This window comes from Pteropus vampyrus, unplaced genomic scaffold (genome assembly GCF_000151845.1).
Source record: "Pteropus vampyrus isolate Shadow unplaced genomic scaffold, Pvam_2.0 Scaffold14, whole genome shotgun sequence".
In the NCBI taxonomy this organism is placed as follows: domain Eukaryota; kingdom Metazoa; phylum Chordata; class Mammalia; order Chiroptera; family Pteropodidae; genus Pteropus; species Pteropus vampyrus.
Genome location: NW_011888795.1, coordinates 6,563,772 through 6,575,705, shown reverse-complemented (window position 1 = coordinate 6,575,705; position 11,934 = coordinate 6,563,772). Strand labels below are relative to the sequence as shown.

General features: G+C 42.2%; 1 long non-coding RNA gene across 1 annotated transcript; it reads right to left on the bottom strand.

Annotated features, from left to right (window-relative positions):
• Nucleotides 1–1,599: 1,599 nt before the first annotated feature.
• LOC105306627 lies at nt 1,600–4,432 on the bottom strand. The gene is made up of 3 exons (XR_897163.1): nt 4,377–4,432; nt 2,947–3,082; nt 1,600–2,198 (listed from the first exon to the last, which is right to left on the bottom strand). It is a non-coding gene; the product is annotated as an uncharacterized LOC105306627 (long non-coding RNA).
• Between the last annotated feature and the right edge of the window lie 7,502 nt (nt 4,433–11,934).

The following is an 11,934-nucleotide window of genomic DNA, read 5'->3' as shown; positions in this document are numbered from 1 at the left end:
GACAAGAAGATTGAAGAGACCACGGAAAATAAAAATTGTTGCAAAAAATAAAAGAACCATAGGTAACTTTTTCTTTGATATCATCTTTTATATCATCTTCTTAGTATTTCAATAGGTTCAAACCTGTATTCTTATCCAGCTGTTTATCTACATCTGTTTTCCCCACCCAGTTAGATTTCATGCATCTGTCTCTATGAAGATGTTTATAGTTCTGTTTGTGCTGACTTGTTCCTATCTCACTTACCATGTAGATCCTTCTGTAAGTAAAACCCCCACCATACTGGGCAAGAAGTGGCTAAACAGTAATGTTCCAGGCTGCTGTCGTTTGGGAGATGTTTAATGACACTGCACTGGAAGTATCACTGTGCTTGCAAATGGAAGATGCATTTTCAGTTTGGACTCTGATCAGGAAGAAACTCTTCCCACCAAAAGGCTTTAAAATCCTTCCCAGCAACCAGCATGCAGAGACCAGAGCTGCCAGGACTGATGAATCCTGATCCTCACTGAGAAAATGCAGCTCCAGCACCATCGGTGAACAAGATAGTATTCCTGTATGATTGGTGAGCAGAGCAGTGCTCCTATGTGATCAGTGAGTAAGACAGTGCTCCAGCATGATCCGTGAGCAGCTGCAGTGTTAGTGGGGCTGCCGGTCTTAGGGTGAGCAAGCACAGACTAAGATTTCTACGTGAACAGTAGGTAGAGGTCTAGAACAAGTGATGGACATTTTGGTCCATATCAGGCCATGAGGAACCAGAGATCTATGGCCCAGAGCTGAGGAAGCGAACCCCACAGGGACTTTTCCTCTAGCCCTAGCCACCTGGATGCCAGATTCCCCCAGATCTTTCCTAATTTGGCACCAGAACTCATAGTACTGTCTGTGTATGATTCATTTTCTATAGAACCATGCAGGGGATGGTATTTAAATCTCAGTTTGGAAAGTGCACTCAAGTATCCTCAGCATGTCATCATAAAGTACCAGGCTAAAGGACATCGGGGATCACTCCATAGACACCTGGATCAGGTGAGGGTTATCTGATATCTAGAATCAGACTTCAGTATCCTGAGCAGGCAAACCTGGGAAAGCAACTGCCCCTGGAGAATTTTGTTTGAACAGGCTTGCATCTTTCTGAATGAGCTACGTCTACGGGATGAGGAAAGTCCTTAATTATTATTTTCATAAAAGCATCACAGAGGAGAAGGATCCATCAGAAAATGATAACATGGGCTGCTTTGTGGAGAGGACAGCAGGATAATTGGGGAAAGAGGGAGAGGAAGACTTTCACTGAATTCCCTTTCTACTTATCTACTCATTATCAAATCAGATAAATGGGTGAATAATAAATGAACAGTTATTTAAAATTAAATAAAATGAAAATCTATAGAGGAGATTTGCTGACGATGTTTTAGGTGGTGGTAAAATTAAGGGGCACCAAGAAGACTCCTGATTCACACAACAGGACCTTAGTCATTATCTGAGTTTGTTATTCTAAATTCACTCTCTAGTGAAAATAATATCTCACTGTAAAATGTTCACATACACCCATAAAAAGAAAGAAGAAATTCATTTTTATCTAATACAAATCCAAAACGAATTCTACCTATTGGAAGGGCAAGGCAGCAGCTAGTTCCTCCATGACTGGGATTGTATCTCTGTGGCTCCAGGGATCCATGTCTGCACTGTGGGGAAAGAAAAAACTGATGGGAAGCAAGATTTGCTACCAAGATTAACAGCACCAGTTCCTCTGAGTCAGCCCTCATGGCCACGAGGCAGGAACCAGGTGTGAGGATTAAGCTCAAGTCCTTCAGGATCTTGCTACAGAGATGGCCATGCTGGGCAGTGGACCAAGGTTAGCCTTACTGACTAGAAATAGGGCCAGAACACCGAAGGAGCTCGTTGCTATGCCTGAGAGTGCTTCAGGTGTTCCCACAGGCAAGGAGTGATTCCTGCTCTCCTCCCAAGCCACTCTGCAAAGGCCCCATGCCTCTGGTGTGGTGGTGCCATGATACGGGCAGACCATGAAAAGAAAGGGAAAGAAGCAATAGAGGAAAAACCAGGGAGGAGGCTACCGATCTGTTATCGGCAGGGAAACAAGGGCAGGTGTGTGAACAATAGATGCCTAACAAAGGACAGGCTCCCTGAGATGAGATGGCATCACTGTGTCTTTGCCTTTCAATCCGAGGTGCATTTTGATAACCTCCTGCAAAAAAAAAAAAAAAAAAAAAAAAAAAAAAAAAAAATCTGAATATTAGGTTTCTTAACCCATCTGAACAGAATGAATTGTGCACAAAAAACCTCTAGGCAAAAAGAGAAATGAACCGAAGTGACTGGTCTGATTCTCTTCTGGGGGAAAAGGTTGCTGGTTGATCAAAAAGCATCTTCAAGACCCAATAGCACTTAAATCCTGGGGTCTAGGTGGCCATCTGGAGACATAGGCCTGCAGACCTTAGGAAGGGGAATAGGATCCCCCAGAGCTGCTTGGAGAGGGAGAACTTTCCTGATGTCATTGAAACGGAGAAAACAATTCTTCTCCTCCCAACTCTTCCTGCACCTGCTATCAGATCACTCTGCCTGCATCACAGCACTGATCACCTCTCTTGAACACTCCAAAATCTACAGCGGCTTTGGCTATCTTTTACTTGACTCTCTTCTTCGCTCTGGCATTCAGGGCCTCAAAAATCTGGAACTAACCTGTTTCATCACAGCTCCCTCCCTCCTAGCCACACACATCTCTCCACAGAGACCAAGCAAGCCCCAAGCTTTCCCATCCCCACCAATTTGCTCACGCCAGCCCCTCCCCCAGAAACCATTTCCATACATCCCAAGCTCTCAGTACGTTCCTTTTGAACTGCTAGGTTTTCTTCACCCCAATGTCATCTCTTGAATGACAGCTTTACTTGTCCACTGCTCTTCACACCTAGCCAAGAGGAATTTCTCTCTCATCTCACCTCTAAGAGCATTTCCTCCGTGTTTTTCTTGGGGCTCATAATTTTCTCCTCATTTTATTCATTGTGTACTTCTCGTAGCTTTGCTCTGGACAGCACCCTCAGGGTAGTCCATAATGGTGGATATGCAGGTGATCACCTGTGGATATTGGAGGAACTGATTTGAGAGACAGTTCATGATCTCTGGGAGAACACAGGCTGGCTGATGTCTGCTAAGTTTTTAGGTGAAGAGCTGGGCTGGCTGACCTGTTTTCTTGTTGCTCCAAGGTTTCATGCATCTGTGAATCTATGAATAGGCAAAGCGAAAAGCCACACTAAGCATCTTTTCTGCTCCTAGCCCCGGTCTCAGGTTCGGGTAGATCCCTTGGGCATCAGTGTTTTAAATCAGCCCCATGGCATGCTGTGGAAAAGCACTCCTTCCAAGAGCTGACTAATGCTGACCGGCCTTTCCCAAGGAGCGCTCTCTGTTGCTTTCTGGGCAAGCTGTGTTTTTCCTCTGCACCCTCCAGAGTTTCCCAGTTCCTCTGGCCTGCCCTGCCCTGCACAGGTAAATTGTCTGAAGAGTGTACCCTTGTGCCCTTCTCCTATGAGTGCTCCAGTGGCTTCTACTTTGCCTGGGACACCAGCACGGCTTCTTCCTTCCCACTCTGCCTTAGGTCCTGCCTGCCTGCACCAGGCAGGACCCAGGCTGGGAGTTCTGTGATCACAGTCACGGGGAGGAGCCGAGAAGGGTGCACAGTTGGGAAGGAGGGCAAAGAGCGATCCCTCTCCTCAAGTACCCTTCAGGGAAAGGAGAGAATTTGACTTGAACCTGTTTTCTGGGTAATTCGGCATCAGACAGCAAGGAGGCCTGGGATCTTGCCAAATCTTTGTTTTGTTTTGTTTTGTTTTGTTTTCTCTCCTCCAATCAGCCCAGGCCATTGGGGAGTGGTAGGGCATGAAGGGGTGGGGGCTGCACACACACTGGAGCTGAGAGGGCATGCTGAGCCTGCAGAAGTGGCCCATTGAGAGCTCCAACTCACAGCGGAGGGGCGGGTGGCACCCCAGTCTACCACCACAAGGGGAGCTCTGTCCTGTGGGCACAGGGCTCCGTCCCAGCCCCACAGGCTGGGAGAGAACAACATTTCCTTATAAGGCCCCAACCGCCTTGCCAAGGCTGGACGCTCTGACAGACTGTAGCTTTCCATTCTCCTTGCCCAGCTCCAGTGCAGGCCTTGAATGTAGCCCTTGTTGTCAGGCCCCTCCTCTCCTCCACAGCCCCCACCCCATCCATTTCCATTCCCTGCCAGAGCCAGCCCCACTGAGCTGGATAAACAGCCAGCCCAAAGGCCTCTCTCAAGCAGGGCCTGCCTGGCTCAGGCCTGCTGGAGGCAGCACAGGGTAGCAGAATGAGCAAGAGGACTCAGGGTTCGGCGGCCCTGCTGTGGCCTTACCTCTGCTTGAGGCTTTAGTGAGGGTCCCGAGTTCTGTGAGCCTGTTTCCTCTTCTGGAAAAGAGAGATCTAGTTGTCAGGGTGTTTAAATTCTTCAAAGCCTTTCCCAGTGGGCTCCCTTCACAACTTCACCTCTATTAGCTATACCCGATGGTAGGGTTCTCCAAATGCCTCCACTCGCCCCCAGGAGCACCATGCTTTCTCAGGCTGTCAGGACTTTGTGCATGTGGCATGACCCCGATTAAATGCTCCTGGAACTCGACCTGTAGGCCCCACCCTAAGTATGCCTTCCTCCCTTCCCCAGGGAAAAAAAAATTCTTTCTTCCTTTTCTCTTCTCAACATTTGTACGCACCTCTCTTAGAGCCTTTCTATTTTGCAATTGCAATGATTTGTTTACATGCCTTTTCTTTATCAGATGATGAGTGATCTCCTTGAGGCTCAAATGGTCTCTCTTCCTTTTTATATTCCAGAGCTCTACCACAGAACCAGGCATGTAAGCAGAGCTTCATGAAAGATCATTGTGTAAATGCCCGAATGTACAGTGTTGGGCAAGCTCAAAAGGGATGGCCGATATGCAAACACTTTGTCAACTATAAAATCCTGGTCACCTGTGAAGGACAACCACCATCTCAAGCTGCCATGTATCCCCAAATCTACTCTTTGTTACACCATCAAAACAACCCCTTTTCTTGTCTGCTAGGTTCAGTATCCTGGATTCCTGGCCCACTGCAAGCCCTCAGGTGCTTAATATCTAATCAATAAGACATTACTGTTCTTTAGAATGGCAGTGGTAGGGGCTAAAAGGGCCTTTGGAAATTATCCCTTCATTTCCACACTGACCTCTTCCACTCACATGTTACATGGCCAAACAAGTGGATTAAATGAAAAGGCTCCAAATGTTCAGCCCCATCTTTCTTATCATTTATACATTCTAGATTCCCATAGTATTCTCTGAAAAAAAGAATCCTGTGGCTTTAGAAGTTAGAAGCACACCGATGAATCCAATCTCAACATCTGACAGTTGAAGAAACTGAGCTCCCTAAAAGAAAAGCGGCTTTCTTAACATTACACGAGTCATGCACAGAATCAGGACCATACCTGGGGTCCCTGACTCTTGCCCACAAAAGCCCTCCTGCCCCTGCATATTTTCCTGCTTAGGGCAGAGCGATAATGAATGTAACTGCATACTTCGTCAAGCTGAGTTCTTATGGGTCTGGGATGTGTCAAGTTCCAAATAAAGAATCTCAGTCTCTGCCAGAACAAATCTTTCCAAAACGGAGACTGCAGATTGTCAGGTCAGTGATTTGCAAGCACAGCACATTTAAGTACTATAGTGAGACTCTATACTCCATGATCTTAGCAACAACTTTAAAGAGATAAATCTTATTCTGGGATGAACTACCCTGTTTTTCATCTATGTACTCTTTTGCTCAGGAAAGATGTTTGTAGAACAAAGCCCAAAGTTGGTCATGAACCCTGTTCTGACACTATTTGCCACAGAGCCAAATTCAAGATATAAGGTGGGTCTACCTTTGGCACCATCCAAGAAAATTTAACCACCTGAATTCCAAAAAGACCTTATTATAATGGGGTTTCTCCTAGAGGATGCCTGAGGGCAGATCCTACTGGAAGCAAGAAGTAGAAGGAATATTGGGCCAGAGGCTAGAAGATCAAGCTCTGCTCCTAACTCTGAGACTTAACTGTGAAACCTAAAGCAAGTCAACTGTCTTTGTAGGTCTCAGTGTTCTCAGCTACAAAATGGGAACAGTGCCTTCAAGGTCATTTTCAAAGGCAATAGGGATTAGATCATTAAGATTATGAATACAAAAGTGACTTATGAGCAATAAAAAAAAAAGTGCCTAAATAAGTGCTAGCTATTAATAAGCAGAGGTTCTCCCCTTAGGGTTGTTCTTCTGGGTACAGAAGAGAAAAAAGCTTCCTTTTCCAGGATGCTGTAACGTTTGCTCCATCCCCCAGCTCCCTCGTGGCCACTGGCAGCGCACTATCGCTGATTACTTTCCAGGAAATCAAGAGAGGGGTGGGGCTACTTCTATTAAGGAGCTGCTTCAGGAAGCTGGACAGCAGACAAAGGGAGCCTTCTCTCATCATGCATTCCCCTCCCCATTCTTCCCAGGTATAAAGAGAAAGTGTTCACCAAGTCCAGGCTCAGAGCAATCTCTGGGTGAATTTGGGAAGTCATTTCTCTTCTCTGAGCCTCTACTTCTGAATATGTAAAATGAAGATGTCGAACAGATGATATGTAAATTTAGGGGGTAACAATGTAATTTATTACCCAAAAGAGACACTTTTAAAAGTGAAAAGACATGTATTTTTAATAATTAAATTAGGATGACCACAACAAATAGGACTGTCCCAGGCCAATTAAGCCCTGTTTCAACTTGCATGATTACTGGGAAAACAAAATTACCTTGAGAATAAGAAATTTCAATTCCCTCAGTGTTGTGTTGGCTACCCTGAACTTTTGACTGGTTCTATAGATTGTCTTTACATTATTCTTAGTCACCAAGGGCAAACTCAGTATTAAGTCACATATATAAAAGAGCCTGCATATCATAAAGCACTTCTACATTCTTTATCTTCTTGCAACAGCTCTGTGAGGCAAGCATACAAAGTTGTTAATCCCATTTTAGAGATTTTTTTTTTTAATAGGCCTAAAGATAGTCAAGGACTTATCCAAGGTCATGAAGCAAAGGAGAACATAGCCATGCCTTAGGCTCTTTGCCCTGTGCTTATTTCCTTAGGCCAGGATAGTAAAGAGGGCACTTTATTTGCAAACACAAACTGGCTTTAGGCCAGCCACCTTCCTTTCATACAGTTCCTTCTCTATCCATAATAATGACAGTCAAAACATAGAACACTTTTAGATCCACCCCGCAAAGCTTGAGGTTGGCCAGCATCTTAAGAATCAGCTAAATTTACAGATGAAGAAACCAAACCTAGAGAGAATGAGCTGTCTAAGATTACCCATCAAGACCCACATTCAAGTAGAATTTAGATCCCCAAACTCCTCCTTTAGAACTCTTTCAGTATTAATGAAACACAAATATACTTAGGAAAGTAAACATAACTTATATCCCTTCATCATATCTCAAAGACTCATCAATCACCTTTTGATTTTCTAATGTTGAGGAGCCTCAAGCTATTACTTTCTTCCTTTAGCTTGGGAAAGTGAGAATGGAGAATATTTAAGTTAAAGGCCACATCTTATTTCCCTTCCTTGAACTTCCAGTGAAAATTAAATGAAGTTTCTTCATGGGCAAAGTTCTCATAATTCAAAATGTTTACCAGAGTCCTGAGGGCAAAACCAAAAGGAGCTTGCCATGAAAGAATGAGCAAGCACTTGGAAAATAATTAAGGAGACTGGATTTGAGTTCAGGTTCAGCTACTAATTTGCAGCACTACCTCAATCAAGTTATTTTCCCAGTCTGGACCTCAGTTTCTTAATCTGTGAAATAAAAGAGATTAGGTAATATCTAAACATTTTTCCCTAACAATTTTAAATATTCGAACTGTAAGAGTAGATGTTTTTGAGAGAAGGACTGATCAATTTCTTTTCTGTCTGTTAGCTGCATTTGAGTCACTGCCTAAGAGAGATTTTGTCATAACATCTTTCTGGTGGCTATTTCCTGCCCCTTTGCTCTAGTGTTGATTAGCTCAAGTAACTATTTGTGCCAACTAAGTGGGGCAAAGAACAGTTCACCCACTCCAGTTACAAATAAGTTAAATCAGAGGCATTAGACAAGTTGCCTAATTGGATGATTCCTCATACACGGCTCAAAGCCTTATCTCTTATTTCTTAATGTATTGCCTGTGCTGAGGTCATCGTTACATATATTTCTCTAAGGAATTGTAACTACAAGGCAAAATAAGGACTACATGACATTCATTGATGTCACTGTTTGAGGCCAATAACCCTGAAAATGGAGGAAAACTTCCCAAAAGGCATATATAGCAATGACTTGTTAATATTGAGGACCACTGACATGACTTGTAGGTCTGAGCTAAAAATTCAGACCCTGGATACCCGTCGTGTCAGTCTTCCTTTTATGCGGGAGCTAAAGCTGGTTACAGTGAAATTCTGCATTTCTACTCTACCTCGCCCTTTTTCTTTTCATATAACAAGTTCTTATTCATTGGAAAACCCATCCTATCCTTTATGCATGAGACAGATTCTTCCCACATAGCCAAAGAAGCAAACATATGTCCTAGGTCTGGTCTGCACATGAAGATGAATATTAGACAAAAACAAGTCAATTTAATTCCTCACCATCAGTTTTCTGCTTTCAGGGAAGATTATCTTGCCCCACTGGAGTTTACTTAGTTGATTAAATGTGAATCTTCTAGGTGACTATCCTGCCCATATATGGAGAGAGCTGGAGAGAAAGAAACCTTATGATATTATCTGAGTCCCTGGATACAGCCAAATGTACAGCAAAACTACTCAAGCTTTTCTGTTACTGAACTAATAAACCCTCTCTTTGGTTTAAGCTAGTTTGAGTTAGGTTTCTGTAATTTGCAATCAAAAAGAATCCTGACTCTTGTTAACTTCTTATTAAATTCTTCACAGAAACTCTGAATACAGAGCTGAAAGAACTTTTAATGTGTTCAAGTTCATCTATACAGAGAGAGGCCGAAAAGATCTGTTCAAGGTTACCCAAAGAAGTTACAGGACTAGAAGGTCTATCTCTGAATTGGTCTAAAAGATTCCTCAGAAGTCACTTCATCCAATCCTCAAGTTGATTCTAATGTTAATTCTACAATGCAAAAATAAAATTAAATTAAATTAAAAAAAAAACAAACAGAAAAAAAGTCACAACTTTAAGAGTCATTCTCTTCAAGAGCCTTAGAAATAACATGGCCTCTAGCCTCCCCAGAGTATTCTGATCATATATGTGTCATCTTTTTGTTTTTCGTAGCACTTTTATTGCTATAATAATTCCAGAATATGCCTAGTTCAAATTCCATCCACTGTTTACTTATAAACTGTATGAACTTGAACAGGTTAGTTGTAATATTCTGCATGAGTTTCTTTATCTATGAAATGGAGGTGATAAAAATAGTGTTCACTTTACAGAATAGTTATGACTATTGACAAAATCCATGTACTTAGCCCAATGGCACTCAACAATTTCGACTATTATCATTAGTTTATGATTTTTGAAACAACACTAAGAGGCAAAACAGCTTATAGATGAGAAAGTCGAGGACCAGAGAGGATAAAGGACATGCCTAAGGTAACATGGTAGTTAGTGGAAGAACTGAAACCAAGTCCCAACTCACATGATTCTTACTTTAAATTGTATTCCATAAACCAATTTGTCACTTCAGATAGTCTTCACTCATTCACACATTCATTGACTCTATCATTAATTTACGTACTCATTAATTCAGCAAATGTTTCCTGAGAACAATGAGTCCTTTTCAGCCTCAGGATCTATCATTTAAAGATCTAGGTTCTAGCTCCAATTTTTCACTAATTCACTACTGAGGCCAAGGGCAAGTGACTTCTTCTCTTTGGGTGTCAGTTTCTTCAACAGACTAGAAAAGATGTCTCTAAGCCTCTTTCCACTGCAAGCTCCTATTTTTTGTCTTCGGTGCTACAGGCTTGGGGGATAAAAAGATGCAATCATGATGCTTGCCTAGAGGAACCACAGCCAAGTGGGAAAAACAAATATACTTGATGTGGATTTGCTCCTCCATGCTGGAGAACATACAACACATGTCACTTAAACAATATTTCTTAATCAAATAAACATGATGTGGCTCCCACATGCCAGAGTTCACAAGAAGGTTGATTTTTGGAGTATTCTGGGGGGCCCTTTTCCTACCCCCAAATGAATGACCATGTACAAGAACTTCACATCTTGATTCACACTGGAGGCCCTTGGCTCAAGGAAGCCTGTGCAAATGTTTTGTTTGGCCTACAGCGTTTTTAAAAAAGATTTAACTCAACTTTTAGCAGCGGGGAAGTTTCGCATTAAAACCCAGATTTCTGGCTTCTCTTAAAAAAGCATAAGATCTAGTAATACAGTGACAACTGACTTCTTGGAGCTCTGCTCTCTCAGAGGCGATGCATCTCTCCCTAATTAGAGGTGAACTTTTGACTTTATCTTGAGTCACACTGTATCGATTCAAGGGAAATGTCCATCACAGCTTTTCTATCGTGAGAATTTAAAATATTTATGGGGGAGGGTGAGAGGGAAATGAAATGTTTTGTAATAATCTGAACATACACGCACACACATACGTATATAAAATACATATGTGTGTATGTTTTAGATTGAGAAATTTAAGCTTCTGGACTTAATTAGGTGTTAATTTTAGCCAGGGCCCAGCATGCTTTGATATTTCATTAAGAGAAATTTTTCTAGACCTAGACAAATCACTTATAAATGATATCTCCTTTTCTCCAAAGGGCATTTGAGTTGGTGAGTCTAGGTCTTACTGTGATGTACTGATAACCTGACTCTCTAAAGAAAAAAGTCTCGATTTTTAGAGTTTGCTGAATTCCATGTGTAAACATTCCTACCATAACTAAATACAAGGATGGTTTAACAGCTGGCTCACAACATTTCTGAAATGTTAGAAATTCGTCTGATGAGCCAGTACAAGCAGACTCAACACACTAAGCCTATCTAATTCCAGAACACAAGAATACAGAAATGTTGTTACTTTCCTCACTCTGAAGTCTATGGAAAAGTTAGAATAAACATGAACTAAAAGCCATGCCTACTTTCAGGGGCATTTTTGTCTGGGTCAGGGGATAAAGCTAACACCTTTGAAATAATAAGAGGACCTTTCAAGAAGAATTAGTACCTTCTTCAATATCTCTGCTTGAATGTTCAATAAGACTATCACATTCACTACATCCAAAATAGGTTTCTCGGATTTCCTCCCAAAGCTGTACTGTATTTCTTCAATCTCTTCATCTCAATAAATAACCTTCCGCCGAGTTCTCAAGTTTAAAGATTAGGAGTCACTCTTGATTCCTTCATGTTTCTCAACCCTCTTGTTTAATCCAGAAACGAGGTGTATCTACCTCCAAAATTTATCTTAACCTGCCCATATTTCTGCATCCCACTGCAGTAATCCTAGTCCAACTCTTTTCCACCCCTCTCCCCACTCGTGGTCTCTCAACTCTCTCAGCTCTTCCTTACCATTGGCCTCTACCAGTTATTTTTTCTCTTCATCCCTAAGCACGTGCCATGGTTAGATCCTTCTCATTCTTCAGATACGAGTTTAAATGCCACCTCCTTACAGAAATTTTCTCTGCCTATCCTGTCTAAAGTAGCTCTTCCTACCTGACCAGTAAGTCCCCATTCCGTCAACCTGTCAATTATCATATACTTTGTTTACTTGTTTATGGCTTGTCCCTCCCTCCACACACAAAATATAAATTCCATTATGGTAGGAACCTTTTATGGCTTGTTTTTGCTTTATGCCTTCAGCCTAGCACAGTGCTTAACACATAGGAGGCATTAAATAAATAGTTGTTAAGTGAATGAATGAAGAAGAAAATGAATAAATGATAAAGGTA